We start from the raw sequence: 18668 nt of genomic DNA on the forward strand, positions 1-18668 counted from the left end.
CTCAGAGGAGAGTGTATGAAGCCAAAGTGAGGGAAGTCAATCTGAGGATTGAAAGGGAAGAACTTGCCCTGGCCAAAGAGAGACTTGCCTTTGCTAGAGAGCAAGAATTGAGTGGGACAAACCCCACTGGTGGCAGCATTCTCCCAAGAGAAAAAGACAGGAGTTTAGACACTAGACACCTGAGTAAGATAGTGCCCCCCTTTAAACAAGGGGATGATATCCACAAATGGATGACTGCTTTGGAGAGGGCCTGCACTGTACAGTGTGTCCCCCAGAGTCAGTGGGCAGCAATCTTGTGGCTCTCCTTTGAAGGTAAAGGTAGAGATAAGCTCCTCACTACTAGAGCTGAGGATGCTAACAATTACCAAGTCCTGAAGAATACACTGGTTGATGGGTTTGGTTTAACCACTGAACAGTACAGGTTGATGTTCAGAGATACCCAGAAAACTCAGTCTCAGGATTGGGCTGACTTTGCTGATTGTGCCACTAAGGCTTTTGAAGGCTGGCTACTGGGAAGTAAGGTTACTGATTTTAAAGGATTGTACAATCTAATTATGAGAGAGCAAATCTTAAGTAATTGTCAGAACCAGTTATTACACCAACACCTGGTAGACTCTGATCTGACCTCTCCACAAGAATTGGGTAAGAGGGCAGACAAATGGGTCAGAACCAGGGTCAGGCCTAAGAACCAGGGTGGTGACCAAAAGAAGGAATCAACCAAGCCTCAAGAGAAGGGTGGGAATAAATCTTCTGATCAAACCACAGGGCCCCAAAATTCCTCTGAAAAGGGTGGGTCCCAAACTTCTCCCAAAACCCAAAAGAAACCTTATTGTCACACCTGCAAACAGGTAGGCCATTACAAAAGTGACAGCAGTTGTCCCAAGGCCAACAACAATAAGGAGAACATACCCCCAAATAAAGCTTCCCAGCCTCCTGTTACTACTAGTAGTAATTCCCCAGGTGGTGGGAGTGCCCCCAAGAATCTGGGTGCATTTTCTTTGGGAGTGCCTGGGGACTCTGGCCTAACCAGGTCCCCTGACTTAGATACTCTTGTCTGTGAGACTGGCATGGGGTTTGCCAACTTCACAGCCTGTCCCAACACTTTGGGCAGGTACAGACAGGAGCCCCTCATCAATGGTTCAAAAGTTGAGGCCTACAGAGACACAGGGGCTAGCATCACCATGGTGGCTGAGAGCCTAGTCCCCTCAAGGCAACTTATACCTGGTGCCACATACCAGGTAGTGAACATTGATGGAGTGCAGAGAGATCATCCCATAGCAGTGGTAAATCTCAGCTGGGGAGGTGTCACCGGTCACAAGAGAGTGGCAGTGTCACCAAACTTGCCTGTAGATTGCTTACTGGGGAATGATTTAGAGATCTCAGCCTGGGCTGAGGTAGAGCAAGAAACCCATTTGAAAATGGTAAACCTCCATGGTAAGGGTAGTGGGGCAGTGATAGCCACAGCCCCAGTCCAAGATGTCCTCCCTGAGCAGGTCAGGAGGGCTGTGCCAGTCACAGCCCTATCCCAGAAAGATGCCTTTCCTGAACAGGTTGGCAAGGCTGTGATGGTCACAGCCCAAACCCAAACTGAGTCCCTTCCTGAAAAGGTTGGTGGAGTTGTGATGGCCACAGCTCAAACTCAGACCGATAATAGTGTTGTGAAGCTTGAAACAATGGATCACTCCACTCAAACAGAGAGCATTGAGGAGGAAGAAAAGTCTTCCCCTTCCCAGACACTAGGTGAGAGCCAGCCTCCTCAGGGAACTGACTCTACCCTTGGTGAAGGAACTACCCCAGAGGTAGTCAGGCCTAGCCTGGCAGAGCCCCTGATGACAGTGGAACCTTCCCAGGTGGGACCCAGTCTGGAGCAGGTAACCTGCCCCTCTCTACCCTGCCTCAGTCAGCCCAGGGCTGTAGAGGTCAGGGAGGCCAGTGGTGGACCCCAAAGGGCCCCCTGTCCAAAAGAATTTCCCAATCAGCAGATTAGGATCACTGAAGCTAGTAGTCCTAGCCAAGTGAAAATAAAACACACTCCTGAGGGATCCCCCTTAAACTTAGTTAGGGAACTCCCACAGCTGGACACTGTTGGGCACAGCCAAACCTGGGGCCTAAAAACCCCATACCTGACCTGTCCCTCCAGTAAGCGAAACATAGGGACTCAGCCTCCAGCTTTAGGTAGCAAGAGGTTGACCCTGAGAGCTCATAGCAACTCAGTACTGGAAAGAAAGGCACATATGGTGGATAGTGATTGGAGGAAGTTGAGCCCAACAGTAGTGGAGTCTCACTTCAGTACTCCATTCCCACACCAGCCTTTTACTTTGCCAAAGCACACCACAGGTAGTGATTCCCTATGGTGGAGACCCTCAGATACCCTTAGGGTGAGGGGTTGCTTAGTGGACCATGAGACAGGGGGTAACCATGCCAGTGCATGTACCACCTCATATGGCCACTCAGGCAATATAGGCTTACCTGGTCAAGGATGGCCTTATCTTCTTTCGTTTGGGGGGGGGGGGTGTGTAGGAAGGTAGATACCTGACTATGGTTACTGTAGGAGAGTAGGGTCTGCTATCCTATGGTCACCCCAAATTTTTGCTTTTTGCTTCACTGGTTTCTGACTTAATGTGGCTGTGGGCCTGCTAATCAGACCCACAGCCTGCTGTTCTCTCTCTAAATTACTGCCAATGCACTCTAGGTGCATTACGAATTGGAACTGGGTCACCTTGTGAGCCCCTGTATCAGTGCACCATAGGTGCCCAGGGCATAGGTGTATCCAAGGCCTACCAGGGGCTGCAGCATGTATTGTGCCACCCCTGGCCTGGCCTCCATATTTGACACAACTGGCTGATCACTCAGCTGGGGTAAGTTGGTGTAATCACCTCTTACTTAGGTACAGTATGTCTGTGCCTAACCCTAAACTGGACACATATGTTCCTATCAGCCACTCCTATGGAAGGCCTCATCAATCCTGGAGGCAGAGTGCTTGGAAATATGTGAGATGGTGCTCTAACATGAGCTGGGCCCGTCTGCAGCTGTCGGGAACAACTCCCTAAGCTGCTCCGGGATATTGCCATACCATATACTTCTAAGTGCATTATAATCCTCGCGGTTATTTGCTAACTTTGGTTTGGCTTTATCAAAACATGTCGAGTAAGGTGTCATACGAATTGGAATACTATCCCCTCGCCAATTCTGGCGACAGGGATAGCATTCCACCCTTCTAGAGGGACACGACATGTGTGTAGCCTTAACCCCGGTTAAAGTTAAACAGAGCCTCAGCATCACAAAATGGATGCTGCCACCACAGACACGAGTCTGGCCTCCTGCTGCTGACCGAAACTCGGCAGATGGTGGCCTGGACAAAGGGTTTCCTGCCTTAGGAGGTGCGAGCACCACCCCAGACAGGGTTTTGTGTATTGGGTAGGACAGGGCTGAATAGAATCAGACATGCCCGGGGCACACAAGGTGTCCCCGTGCATAGGCCAGTCCAAACCGGTCCTGGGACTTTCCAGACCCAGGCTTGGCGCGGAACTGGACAAAGGAAAGGGGGTGTAACCGCCCCCCTTCCTGGTTCCTCCCAGAGGAGGGACCTAGTAGGTGATCCACCCCTCAGATTGGGAATAAGAGTGGGAGCAGTGCCATTGCACAGCAGATCATCCTGAAATCAACTTTAAACAAGAAGAAGACTGGACTTCGACATTCTGCTGCACAGAAGACTGAAGAGAATCTCCCTTGTGGCCTAGGAGTGGCCACCCTGTGAACACAGGTACCAACCAGCAACTCAACGTCTGCTTTGCCGCCGCCTCCCGCCGGAGCCGGAGCCCAGAGCCCGACAAGAACCAGACTCCCAGATCTCTCAGAGCCCGATCCACAGTCCCTGCAAAGAAGGGACCCGTGGAGGCACCGAGTGACGTGGGACCGGACCTCTTGGAAGACACTCGAAAAGCTGACTGCGCAGCTTCTGAGGCATCCTCGACGTTGTGCTTTGGGGACTGAGAACACCCACCACCGAGCAGCCCTTGCACCGAAGATCAGCCCTCCAGCATCTCCACGATCTGCGTGGGGCCCTTTTGCATTGTGCCACTCGACGCGCCATCCCGGCCACTAGCCACGTGGTCAGCGGCCATCTTGGCGACGAAACCGACGATTTACACAGCAGGTCTGGTTGCTCCAGACCTACCCAAGCTCCTGTAAAAAGGAGCATCCGCTCTGACCTTGCTGGTCCGAGTGTTAAGCATCTTTCAACTTCTGCCTGGCTTGCCTTTGCCAAGGCATGTTTGCTCTGATCAAGTTGCCGACACCGCCAACAGCGAGAAGCCTGCGTGGGACAGCTCGTGACCGACTCCTGGACGTCCTCGACCCCGGGTATCCACGTGGCTGCAGAAAGAAGCTACCCGACAACGCCTGTTTGCACCCGACATCGCCTGGTTCCAATCTGGTTCCACGGTAGTCACTGGCTAGTGACTTTGAACACTGTCCCCTCTGCTTTCAGGTCTTCACATCTTCAGATCCACCCTTGGATCCACCGGAACTCTTCACATCGAGCCGCCTGCAGCATCTTCAGCTCCAAGCACCATCGACCAGCGTGACGAAACCCGACACTACTTCGACCCTGTGCACCCGCTTCCTGTGGGTGAGGTAACTCAGCTCCGCCGGTGCTCCTGCACTGGTACACATCTCAAGGGCCTGTGTCTTAAGTTTCAGCTCCCTAGGTCACTCGGAGGGTTCCTAACTTTCTAACTTTGTACTTTTTACGCACCATAGACTTTACATTGGAAAGTGTGTGCACTTTGAACACTGCACCCGAGTCCCGTGGGCCTCTCCCGACTTAGTCACTACTAGTCTCGAATAGCTCCAGCGATTCCCGAGGCCCTAGGCCTGTTCACTTTCCTATTGGTATCTCTTATACCACTTTCTTAGTATATGGTTTAGGTGGCCCCTAGGGCTCATCCATATTGTGCAACTTTTGTGTATTTTAAACTGTCTTGTGATTTAACGCTTGTGCTTCTGGGCTCATAAAGAGTCCAGGGGATTTTATAGTTAATAAATCAATATATATTTTCAATATATATCTGTGTGGTGTCCCTTTCATTTGGTATTCAATGGGGTTGTGTATGGTATAACAGCTGGCTTCACATGCCTTTCAGAGTTTAGCCTAAGACTGCTTTGTCCACGTTACCACTAGGATAACTGGTCTACAAGGTTGAATTACAACCATCATCATAAGGGTTGCTTGGCATGGTACAAAGTGATCACTAAGAATTAGTGAGCATTATATACCAGGCCAACTTCTCACATTGGTGAGCAGCGGATTGGGATCTGAGCTTGATGTTGTTTTACCATTACAATCTTTGAGATTATCATTTGAAAGATCATACAGGTACCTGTTAGGTACATATAAAACAAGACTAGTATACTTAAGTTCTACTGAACTTAGTTGTTGTAGAGCAAAGGGAGTAGCACACCCTAGCTACAACTACTAGATAGGTTTAGTAGGTAAACACCAGTGTAGGTAGATTGCAACACATCCACCCACACTAGAGCAATGTCTGGAGCAGAGGGGTCCAGTGGACTTACTCCTGTTGAGAGTGACCCTCCAAGGGCACCATCCAAATTTGCTATTTTTTCCTTTAAGGAATTAAGACAGCTTTGTGTCTTAAGGGGTCTGAAGACAGGGCCTTCCCCTACTACAGACCACCTAAGAGAGCTCTTAGACCAGTCTGAGACTCTAAAGCCCTCTAAGGCAACCCCCACAGGGAATGCTGAAGGAGGCCATCCTTCAGAGGATGACACTGTAGACACCCCTGCCCCTATCATCCTGGTAGATGAGGAAGCCTCCACCACTGGAGCTCCTCAGGTAGATGAGGAGGAAGAGGAAGAGGAAGAGGAGGAGGTGGAAAGCAGTGAGTCAGATGATGACAGAAATAGTCAGGTGCTGGTCAGTAGACTGAACCAGGCTAACTTAAGCTTACTTGGGAATGAATCAGGTAACAACCCATTCAGACCCCCCGGTGGACTTAACCAGAGGCCTAGGAGGAGAAGGGCTCACTCAGGTGACTCTGACAACTCCCATGCTTCTAGAGGCTCTCATGGTCACTCTAGAAAGGAGATGACTAGCCCTCAGAGAAGGGAACATGAGGCCAAGATGAGAGAGGCTGAGCTTAGGATCCAGAGACAAGAATTAGAAGTTGCCCTGGCCCAAGAGAAACTTGCTAGAGCAAGACAGCCTAGAGAGAGTGGGGTAATAGAACCCACTGGTGGCAGCAATATCCACAAGGATAAAGACAGGTCTTTTGATAACAGAAACCTGAGTAAGATTGTGCCCCCCTACAAAGCTGGGGATGATATCCATAAATGGATTACTGCAATGGAGAGAGCCTGCAGAGTACAGCAGATCCCTCAGGAGCAGTGGGCAGCAATCTTGTGGCTCTCCTTTGAAGGTAGAGGCCGAGACAGACTCCTCACAGTTAGTGATGGGGATTCTAGAAACTACCTGGTCCTGAAGAGTGCTCTGATTGATGGGTTAGGCTTAACCACTGAACAGTACAGGTTAATGTTCAGAGATACCCAGAAGACACAGACTCAGGACTGGTCTGAATTTGTTGAGTGTGCCACTAAGGCTCTGGAGGGATGGTTGCTGGGAAGCAAGGTTACAGACTATGAAGGATTGTATAATTTGCTGATGAGAGAACACATTTTAAATAATTGTCAGAACCAGCAGTTGCATCAACATTTGGTTGACTCAGATTTGACCTCTCCCCAAGAATTGGGAAAGAGGGCAGATAAATGGGTAAGAACCAGAGTTAAGCAAAAGAACCAGAACCAGAACCAGGGTGGTGACCAGAAGAAAACAGACCAGAAGGGTGGGGAGCAGAAATCTAAAGACCAGAAGTCTTCAACAGGGCCCCAAACTGAGACAGAGGGTGGGTCTCAAACTTCCAAGAAGAAGAAGAAGAAGGTCAGAAGAAACCCTGGTGTAAAACTTGTAAGAACACCTCTCACTGGACAAGTGAGTGTAAAAAGGGTGGAGCCCCCAGCACTGCAGCCCCTAAGGCACCTGCACCCACTAGTACAGTTAGCAGTGCTGGTCCTCAGACCAAGGGATTAGTGGGTATCGCTTTGGGAACTGAAGGAGATTCTGACCTAGTCAGAACCCTTACACAGGCTGTACTGATTTGTGAAGGGGACATAGATTTGACCCCTGACATAAGTCCCAGTAACCTGGGCAAATACAGACAGACACCTTTGATCAACAATAAAGTGGCTCAAGCTTACAGGGACACATGTGCCAGTGTCACTATGGTGACACCTAACTTTGTGGACCCTGGACAATACATGCCAGGCGATGATTACCTGGTGACCAATGCCAGCAATGTCACTACTACACATAGTGTGGCACTTGTTAACTTTTCCTGGGGAGGGGTAACTGGCCTAAAGAAAGTTGTGGTTAGTGCTGATCTCCCAGTAGAATGTTTGTTGGGCAATGACCTGGAGAACTCTCTATGGTCAGAAGTTGGGTACAGGACTCATGCAGAGATGTTAGGGATATCATCACATGTCCTTGCTGTGACCAGGTCACAGGCCAAAAAGTGCCTCTCTGAACCTCAGGTCTTGGATCCTGGAACAATGGACCAAGCACCTTCCAAGAAGAAGAACAGGAGGGTTAAGGCTGCGCCTTCCCAACTGCCTACAAGTGAGGATCAGGCTTCACAGGAAACTGATCTTGAGACCCCTGAAGGAACTGTCTCTGAACAACTTAAACCTGATCAGGTTGAGTTTCTGGGGACAGGGGGACCTTCTAGGGCAGACTTGGGGCAGGCTCAGTTAACCTGTCCTTCTCTTGAACCCCTCAGACAGCAGGCTGCTGCTGAGGCTGCTGGGAATGCTGAAGGTGTCCATAAAGTTTATTGGGATGAAGGACTCCTTTACACAGAGGGTAGAGACCCCAAGCCTGGTGCAACCAGGAGGTTGGTTATACCTCTGCAATTTAGGGGTTTCTTTCTCACCTTAGCCCATGATATTCCTCTAGCAGGACACTTAGGCCAGAACAAGACCTGGGACAGGCTTGTCCCTCACTTTCACTGGCCTCACATGTCTGAAGACACCAAGGAGTTTTGTCGCTCCTGTGAAACCTGCCAAGCCAGTGGTAAAGCAGGTGGAACAACAAAGGCCCCCCTGATACCACTACCTGTGGTGGGGGTTCCCTTTGAAAGAGTGGGGATTGATATTGTTGGTCCAATGGATCCCCCTACAGCAACTGGGCACAGATTCATACTGGTGGTAGTGGATCATGCCACCAGGTACCCAGAGGCAATTCCACTTAGGGCCACAACAGCTCCTGTTGTGGCCAGGGCCTTACTTGGAGTTTTCTCCAGAGTGGGGTTTCCTAAGGAGGTAATATCTGATAGAGGTGCCAACTTCATGTCAGGATATTTGACAGCTATGTGGAAGGAATGTGGTGTTAACTACAAGTTCACCACTCCTTATCACCCACAATGCAATGGGCTTGTTGAGAGATTCAACAAGACCCTAAAGGGCATGATTAAAGGATTACCTGAAAAGCTCAGGCGAAGATGGGACATCCTACTGCCCTGCCTTTTGTTCGCTTACAGAGAGGTCCCTCAAAAGGGGGTTGGCTTCAGCCCCTTTGAATTGTTGTTTGGGCACCCTGTAAGAGGACCCCTGTGTCTAGTGAAGGAAGGATGGGAGTTACCTCTCAAAAAGCCTAAGCAAGACATAGTGGACTATGTACTTGGTCTCCGCTCCAGGATGGCAGAGTACATGGAAAAGGCATCCAAAAACCTTGAGGCTAGCCAAGAATTACAGAAAGCTTGGCATGACCAAAAGGCTGTCCTTGTTGAATTTCAGCCTGGACAGAAGGTATGGGTGTTGGAGCCAGTGGCCCCAGCAGCACTCCAAGACAAATGGTCTGGACCCCATACAATTCTGGAGAAGAAGGGAGAGGTTACCTACTTGGTGGACCTAGGAACTCCCAGGAGCCCCCACAGGGTGCTCCATGTAAACAGATTGAAGGCATATGTCAGCAGGGCAGACATGGGCTTGCTCATGGCTACAGATGAGGGACAGGAGGAAGAGAGTGACCCTCTCCCAGACCTGCTCACTCAGAACCCTGAGGATGGTTCAGTTGATGGTGTGGCCTTAGGTGGCAGCCTCACTGAGCATCAGCAACATGACTGCAGACAAGTTCTGCAGGCATACAGGCATATGTTCTCATTGACACCCAGTCAGACTAACTGGTGTACACATGTGGTGGACACTGGTGACAGTCTTCCTGTAAAGAGCAAGATTTACAGGCAACCTGACCACGTCAGGGACTGTATAAAGACTGAGGTGCAAAAGATGCTGGAATTAGGTGTTATTGAGCCTTCAGAGAGCCCCTGGGCTAGCCCAGTGGTTCTGGTCCCCAAACCTCACACCAAAGATGGCAAGAGAGAGATGAGGTTTTGTGTGGATTACAGAGGACTCAATGCTGTCACCAGGACAGATGCACACCCTATTCCAAGGGCAGATGAGCTCATTGACAAGTTGGCTTCTGCCAAATATTTGAGCACATTTGACTTGACAGCTGGCTACTGGCAAATCAGGTTAGCTGAGGAGTCTAAAGCCAAAACAGCATTTTCTACCCCTAGTGGGCATTATCAGTCTGTGGTAATGCCCTTTGGTTTGAAGAATGCACCTGCCACCTTCCAAAGGTTGGTGAATCAAGTCCTTACTGGGTTGGATGACTTTTGTGCAGCTTATCTGGATGATATTGCTGTCTTTAGCTCCACCTGGGAGGATCACCTGGTCCACCTGAAGGAAGTGCTTGAGGCTCTGCAGAAGGCAGGCCTCACTATCAAGGCAACAAAGTGCCAGATAGGGCAGAGTAAGGTTGTATACCTGGCCCACCTTGTAGGTGGAGGCCAAGTTCAACCACTGGAGAGTAAGATCCAGACCATCAAGGACTGGTCCCCTCCAACCACCCAGACTCAGGTCAGAGCTTTCTTGGGCCTGACTGGGTACTACAGGAAGTTTGTTAAGAACTATGGGTCCATTGTGACTCCTCTTAATGATCTGACATCTAAGAAGATGCCCAAAAAGGTTCAGTGGACAGAAATCTGTCAAAAGGCATTTGATGACCTGAAGAAGGCCATGTGCTCTGCACCTATCCTGAAGAGTCCTGACTACTCAAGAGAGTTCATTGTCCAAACAGATGCTTCTGAGTTGGGAGTGGGAGCAGTGCTTTCACAGCTTAATGTAGATGGTCAGGACCAGCCCATTGCTTTCATTAGCAGAAGGCTGACCCCCAGAGAGAAACGTTGGTCAGCTATAGAGAGGGAGGCCTTTGCTGTGGTGTGGGCCCTGAAGAAGTTGAGACCATACTTGTTTGGCACTCACTTCAAGATTCAGACCGACCATAAGCCCCTCCTATGGCTTAATCAGATGAAGGGTGAAAACCCCAAACTACTCAGGTGGTCCATTTCCCTACAAGGGATGGACTTTACAGTGGAGCACCGCCCAGGGACTGACCATGGCAACGCAGATGGTCTCTCCAGGTACTTCCACTTAGAACATGAAGACACAACTGGTCAAGGTTAGTCTAATGTCCCTGCGTTTGGGGGGGGGTTATGTAGGAGAGTAGGGTCTGCTATCCTATGGTCACCCCAAATTTTTGCTTTTTGCTTTACTGGTTTCTGACTTAATGTGGCTGTGGGCCTGCTAATCAGACCCACAGCCTGCTGTTCTCTCTCTAAATTACTGCCAATGCACTCTAGGTGCATTACAAATTGGAACTGGGTCACCTTGTGAGCCCCTGTATCAGTGCACCATAGGTGCCCAGGGCATAGGTGTATCCAAGGCCTACCAGGGGCTGCAGCTGTATTGTGCCACCCCTGGCCTGGCCTCCATATTTGACACAACTGGCTGATCACTCAGCTGGGGTAAGTTGGTGTAATCACCTCTTACTTAGGTACAGTATGTCTGTGCCTAACCCTAAATTGGACACATATATTCCTATCAGCCACTCCTATGGAAGGCCTCATCAATCCTGGAGGCAGAGTGCTTGGAAATATGTGAGATGGTGCTCTAGCATGAGCTGGGCCCGTCTGCAGCTGTCGGGAACAACTCCCTAAGCTGCTCCGGGATATTGCCATACCATATACTCTTAAGTGAATTATAATCCTCGCGGTTATTTGCTAACTTTGGTTTGGCTTTATCAAAACATGTCGAGTAAGGTGTCATACGAATTGGAATACTATCCCCTCGCCAATTCTGGCGACGGGGATAGCATTCCACCCTTCTAGAGGGACACGACATGTGTGTAGCCTTAACCCCGGTTAAAGTTAAACAGAGCCTCAGCATCACAAAATGGATGCTGCCACCACAGACACGAGTCTGGCCTCCTGCTGCTGACCGAAACTCGGCAGATGGTGGCCTGGACAAAGGGTTTCCTGCCTTGGGAGGTGCGAGCACCACCCCAGACAGGGTTTTGTGTATTGGGTAGGACAGGGCTGAATAGAATCAGACATGCCCGGGGCACACAAGGTGTCCCCGTGCATAGGCCAGTCCAAACCGGTCCTGGGACTTTCCAGACCCAGGCTTGGCGCGGAACTGGACAACCCGCTGGTTCCTCCCAGAGGAGGGACCTAGTAGGTGATCCACCCCTCAGATTGGGAATAAGAGTGGGAGCAGTGCCATTGCACGGCAGATCATCCTGAAATCAACTTTAAACAAGAAGAAGACTGGACTTCGACATTCTGCTGCACAGAAGACTGAAGAGAATCTCCCTTGTGGCCTAGGAGTGGCCACCCTGTGAACACAGGTACCAACCAGCAACTCGACGTCTGCTTTGCCGCCGCCTCCCGCCGGAGCCCGAGCCCAGAGCCCGACAAGAACCAGACTCCCAGACCTCTCCGAGCCCGATCCACAGTCCCTGCAAAGAAGGGACCCGTGGAGGCACCGAGTGAGGTGGGACCGGACCTCTTGGAAGACACTCGAAAAGCTGACTGCGCAGCTTCTGAGGCATCCTCGACGTTGTGCTTTGGGGACTGAGAACCCCCACCACCGAGCAGCCCTTGCACCGAAGATCAGCCCTCCAGCATCTCCACGATCTGCGTGGGGCCCTTTTGCATTGTGCCACTCGACGCGCCATCCCGGCCACTAGCCATGTGGTCAGCGGCCATCTTGGCGACGAAACCGACGATTTACACAGCAGGTCTGGTTGCTCCAGACCTACCCAAGCTCCTGTAAAAAGGAGTATCCGCTCTGACCTTGCTGGTCCGAGTGTTAAGCATCTTTCAACTTCTGCCTGGCTTGCCTTTGCCAAGGCCTGTTTGCTCCGATCAAGTTGCCGACACCGCCAACAGCGAGAAGCCTGCGCGGGACAGCTCGTGACCGACTCCTGGACGTCCTCGACCCCGGGTATCCACGTGGCTGCAGAAAGAAGCTACCCGACAACGCCTGTTTGCACCCGACATCGCCTGGTTCCAATCTGGTTCCACGGTAGTCACTGGCTAGTGACTTTGAACACTGTCCCCTCTGCTTTCAGGTCTTCACATCTTCAGATCCACCCTTGGATCCACCGGAACTCTTCACATCGAGCCGCCTGCAGCATCTTCAGCTCCAAGCACCATCGACCAGCGTGACGAAACCAGACACTACTTCGACCCTGTGCACCCGCTTCCTGTGGGTGAGGTAACTCAGCTCCGCCGGTGCTCCTGCACTGGTACACATCTCAAGGGCCTGTGTCTTAAGTTTCAGCTCCCTAGGTCACTCGGAGGGTTCCTAACTTTCTAACTTTGTACTTTTTACGCACAATAGACTTTACATTGGAAAGTGCGTGCACTTTGAACACTGCACCCGAGTCCCGTGGGCCTCTCCCGACTTAGTCACTACTAGTCTCGAATAGCTCCAGCGATTCCCGAGGCCCTAGGCCTGTTCACTTTCCTATTGGTATCTCTTATACCACTTTCTTAGTATATGGTTTAGGTGGCCCCTAGGGCTCATCCATATTGTGCAACTTTTGTGTATTTTAAACTGTCTTGTGATTTAACGCTTGTGCTTCTGTGCTCATAAAGAGTCCAGGGGATTTTATAGTTAATAAATCAATATATATTTTCAATATATATCTGTGTGGTGTCCCTTTCATTTGGTATTCAATGGGGTTGTGTATGGTATAACAGCTGGCTTCACATGCCTTTCAGAGTTTAGCCTAAGACTGCTTTGTCCACGTTACCACTAGGATAACTGGTCTACAAGGTTGAATTACAACCATCATCATAAGGGTTGCTTGGCATGGTACAAAGTGATCACTAAGAATTAGTGAGCATTATATACCAGGCCAACTTCTCACATTGGTGAGCAGCGGATTGGGATCTGAGCTTGATGTTGTTTTACCATTACAATCTTTGAGATTATCATTTGAAAGATCATACAGGTACCTGTTAGGTACATATAAAACAAGACTAGTATACTTAAGTTCTACTGAACTTAGTTGTTGTAGAGCAAAGGGAGTAGCACACCCTAGCTACAACTACTAGATAGGTTTAGTAGGTAAACACCAGTGTAGGTAGATTGCAACACATCCACCCACACTAGAGCAATGTCTGGAGTAGAGGGGTCCAGTGGACTTACTCCTGTTGAGAGTGACCCTCCAAGGGCACCATCCAAATTTGCTATTTTTTCCTTTAAGGAATTAAGACAGCTTTGTGTCTTAAGGGGTCTGAAGACAGGGCCTTCCCCTACTACAGACCACCTAAGAGAGCTCTTAGACCAGTCTGAGACTCTAAAGCCCTCTAAGGCAAACCCCACAGGGAATGCTGAAGGAGGCCATCCTTCAGAGGATGACACTGTAGACACCCCTGCCCCTATCATCCTGGTAGATGAGGAAGCCTCCACCACTGGAGCTCCTCAGGTAGATGAGGAGGAAGAGGAAGAGGAAGAGGAGGAGGTGGAAAGCAGTGAGTCAGATGATGACAGAAATAGTCAGGTGCTGGTCAGTAGACTGAACCAGGCTAACTTAAGCTTACTTGGGAATGAATCAGGTAACAACCCATTCAGACCCCCAGGTGGACTTAACCAGAGGCCTAGGAGGAGAAGGACTCACTCAGGTGACTCTGACAACTCCCATGCTTCTAGAGGCTCTCATGGTCACTCTAGAAAGGAGATGACTAGCCCTCAGAGAAGGGAACATGAGGCCAGGATGAGAGAGGCTGAGCTTAGGATCCAGAGACAAGAATTAGAAGTTGCCCTGGCCCAAGAGAAACTTGCTAGAGCAAGACAGCCTAGAGAGAGTGGGGTAATAGAACCCACTGGTGGCAGCAATATCCACAAGGATAAAGACAGGTCTTTTGATAACAGAAACCTGAGTAAGATTGTGCCCCCCTACAAAGCTGGGGATGGTATCCATAAATGGATTACTGCAATGGAGAGAGCCTGCAGAGTACAGCAGATCCCTCAGGAGCAGTGGGCAGCAATCTTGTGGCTCTCCTTTGAAGGTAGAGGCCGAGACAGACTCCTCACAGTTAGTGATGGGGATTCTAGAAACTACCTGGTCCTGAAGAGTGCTCTGATTGATGGGTTAGGCTTAACCACTGAACAGTACATGTTAATGTTCAGAGATACCCAGAAGACACAGACTCAGGACTGGTCTGAATTTGTTGAGTGTGCCACTAAGGCTCTGGAGGGATGGTTGCTGGGAAGCAAGGTTACAGACTATGAAGGATTGTATAATTTGCTGATGAGAGAACAAATTTTAAATAATTGTCAGAACCAGCAGTTGCATCAACATTTGGTTGACTCAGATTTGACCTCTCCCCAAGAATTGGGAAAGAGGGCAGATAAATGGGTAAGAACCAGAGTTAAGCAAAAGAACCAGAACCAGAACCAGGGTGGTGACCAGAAGAAAACAGACCAGAAGGGTGGGGAGCAGAAATCTAAAGACCAGAAGTCTTCAACAGGGCCCCAAACTGAGACAGAGGGTGGGTCCCAAACTTCCAAGAAGAAGAAGAAAGAAGGTCAGAAGAAACCCTGGTGTAAAACTTGTAAGAACACCTCTCACTGGACAAGTGAGTGTAAAAAGGGTGGAGCCCCCAGCACTGCAGCCCCTAAGGCACCTGCCCCCACTAGTACAGTTAGCAGTGCTGGTCCTCAGACCAAGGGATTAGTGGGTATCACTTTGGGAACTGAAGGAGATTCTGACCTAGTCAGAACCCTTACACAGGCTGTACTGATTTGTGAAGGGGACATAGATTTGACCCCTGACATAAGTCCCAGTAACCTGGGCAAATACAGACAGACACCTTTGATCAACAATAAAGTGGCTCAAGCTTACAGGGACACATGTGCCAGTGTCACTATGGTGACATCTAACTTTGTGGACCCTGGACAATACATGCCAGGCGATGATTACCTGGTGACCAATGCCAGCAATGTCACTACTACACATAGTGTGGCACTTGTTAACTTTTCCTGGGGAGGGGTAACTGGCCTAAAGAAAGTTGTGGTTAGTGCTGATCTCCCAGTAGAATGTTTGTTGGGCAATGACCTGGAGAACTCTCTATGGTCAGAAGTTGAGTACAGGACTCATGCAGAGATGTTAGGGATATCATCACATGTCCTTGCTGTGACCAGGTCACAGGCCAAAAAGTGCCTCTCTGAACCTCAGGTCTTGGATCCTGGAACAATGGACCAAGCACCTTCCAAGAGGAAGAACAGGAGGGTTAAGGCTGCGCCTTCCCAACTGCCTACAAGTGAGGATCAGGCTTCACAGGAAACTGATCTTGAGACCCCTGAAGGAACTGTCTCTGAAGAACTTGAACCTGATCAGGTTGAGTTTCTGGGGACAGGGGGACCTTCTAGGGCAGACTTGGGGCAGGCTCAGTTAACCTGTCCTTCTCTTGAACCCCTCAGACAGCAGGCTGCTGCTGAGGCTGCTGGGAATGCTGAAGGTGCCCATAAAGTTTATTGGGATGAAGGACTCCTTTACACAGAGGGTAGAGACCCCAAGCCTGGTGCAACCAGGAGGTTGGTTATACCTCTGCAATTTAGGGGTTTCCTTCTCACCTTAGCCCATGATATTCCTCTAGCAGGACACTTAGGCCAGAACAAGACCTGGGACAGGCTTGTCCCTCACTTTCACTGGCCTCACATGTCTGAAGACACCAAGGAGTTTTGTCGCTCCTGTGAAACCTGCCAAGCCAGTGGTAAAGCAGGTGGAACAACAAAGGCCCCCCTGATACCACTACCTGTGGTGGGGGTTCCCTTTGAAAGAGTGGGGATTGATATTGTTGGTCCAATGGATCCCCCTACAGCATCTGGGCACAGATTCATACTGGTGGTAGTGGATCATGCCACCAGGTACCCAGAGGCAATTCCACTTAGGACCACAACAGCTCCTGTTGTGGCCAGGGCCTTACTTGGAGTTTTCTCCAGAGTGGGGTTTCCTAAGGAGGTAATATCTGATAGAGGTGCCAACTTCATGTCAGGATATTTGACAGCTATGTGGAAGGAATGTGGTGTTAACTACAAGTTCACCACTCCTTATCACCCACAATGCAATGGGCTTGTTGAGAGATTCAACAAGACCCTAAAGGGCATGATTAAAGGATTACCTGAAAAGCTCAGGCGAAGATGGGACATCCTACTGCCCTGCCTTTTGTTCGCTTACAGAGAGGTCCCTCAAAAGGGGGTTGGCTTCAGCCCCTTTGAATTGTTGTTTGGGCACCCTGTAAGAGGACCCCTGTGTCTAGTGAAGGAAGGATGGGAGTTACCTCTCAAAAAGCCTAAGCAAGACATAGTGGACTATGTACTTGGTCTCCGCTCCAGGATGGCAGAGTACATGGAAAAGGCATCCAAAAACCTTGAGGCTAGCCAAGAATTACAGAAAGCTTGGCATGACCAAAAATGCTGTCCTTGTTGAATTTCAGCCTGGACAGAAGGTATGGGTGTTGGAGCCAGTGGCCCCAGCAGCACTCCAAGACAAATGGTCTGGACCCCATACAATTCTGGAGAAGAAGGGAGAGGTTACCTACTTGGTGGACCTAGGAACTCCCAGGAGCCCCCACAGGGTGCTCCATGTAAACAGATTGAAGGCATATGTCAGCAGGGCAGACATGGGCTTGCTCATGGCTACAGATGAGGGACAGGAGGAAGAGAGTGACCCTCTCCCAGACCTGCTCACTCAGAACCCTGAGGATGGTTCAGTTGATGGTGCGGCCTTAGGTGGCAGCCTCACTGAGCATCAGCAACATGACTGCAGACAAGTTCTGCAGGCATACAGGCATATGTTCTCATTGACACCCAGTCAGACTAACTGGTGTACACATGTGGTGGACACTGGTGACAGTCTTCCTGTAAAGAGCAAGATTTACAGGCTACCTGACCACGTCAGGGACTGTATAAAGACTGAGGTGCAAAAGATGCTGGAATTAGGTGTTATTGAGCCTTCAGAGAGCCCCTGGGCTAGCCAAGTGGTTCTGGTCCCCAAACCTCACACCAAAGATGGCAAGAGAGAGATGAGGTTTTGTGTGGATTACAGAGGACTCACTGCTGTCACCAGGACAGATGCACGCCCTATTCCAAGGGCAGATGAGCTCATTGACAAGTTGGCTTCTGCCAAATATTTGAGCACATTTGACTTGACAGCTGGCTACTGGCAAATCAGGTTAGCTGAGGAGTCTAAAGCCAAAACAGCATTTTCTACCCCTAGTGGGCATTATCAGTTTGTGGTAATGCCCTTTGGTTTGATGAATGCACCTGCCACCTTCCAAAGGTTGGTGAATCAAGTCCTTACTGGGTTGGATGACTTTTGTGCAGCTTATCTGGATGATATTGCTGTCTTTAGCTCCACCTGGGAGGATCACCTGGTCCACCTGAAGGAAGTGCTTGAGGCTCTGCAGAAGGCAGGCCTCACTATCAAGGCAACAAAGTGCCAGATAGGGCAGAGTAAGGTTGTATACCTGGGCCACCTTGTAGGTGGAGGCCAAGTTCAACCACTGGAGAGTAAGATCCAGACCATCAAGGACTGGTCCCCTCCAACCACCCAGACTAAGGTCAGAGCTTTCTTGGACCTGACTGGGTACTACAGGAAGTTTGTTAAGAACTATGGGTCCATTGTGACTCCTCTTAATGATCTGACATCTAAGAAGATGCCCAAAAAGGTTCAGTGGACAGAAATCTGTCAAAAGGCATTTGATGACCTGAAGAAGGCCATGTGCTCTGCACCTATCCTGAAGAGTCCTGACTACTCAAGAGAGTTCATTGTCCAAACAGATGCTTCTGAGTTGGGAGTGGGAGCAGTGCTTTCACAGCTTAATGTAGATGGCCACGACCAGCCCATTGCTTTCATTAGCAGAAGGCTGACCCCAAGAGAGAAACGTTGGTCAGCTATAGAGAGGGAGGCCTTTGCTGTGGTGTGGGCCCTGAAGAAGTTGAGACCATACTTGTTTGGCACTCACTTCAAGATTCAGACCGACCATAAGCCCCTCCTATGGCTTAATCAGATGAAGGGTGAAAACCCCAAACTACTCAGGTGGTCAATTTCCCTACAGGAGATGGACTTTACAGTGGAGCACCGCCCAGGGACTGACCATGGCAACGCAGATGGTCTCTCCAGGTACTTCCACTTAGAACATGAAGACACAACTGGTCAAGGTTAGTCTAATGTCCCTGCG

The 18668-nt window shown here is 49.9% G+C and overlaps 1 long non-coding RNA gene across 1 annotated transcript in view; it reads right to left on the reverse strand.

Moving 5' to 3' along the window:
• Positions 1-18668, reverse strand: part of LOC147737038 (uncharacterized) — a 62279-nt gene that overhangs the window by 8575 nt on the left and 35036 nt on the right. The gene's annotated exons all lie outside the window — the stretch shown is intronic.

Source organism: Lissotriton vulgaris, chromosome 1_1 (assembly GCF_964263255.1).
Source record: "Lissotriton vulgaris chromosome 1_1, aLisVul1.2, whole genome shotgun sequence".
NCBI lineage: Eukaryota > Metazoa > Chordata > Amphibia > Caudata > Salamandridae > Lissotriton > Lissotriton vulgaris.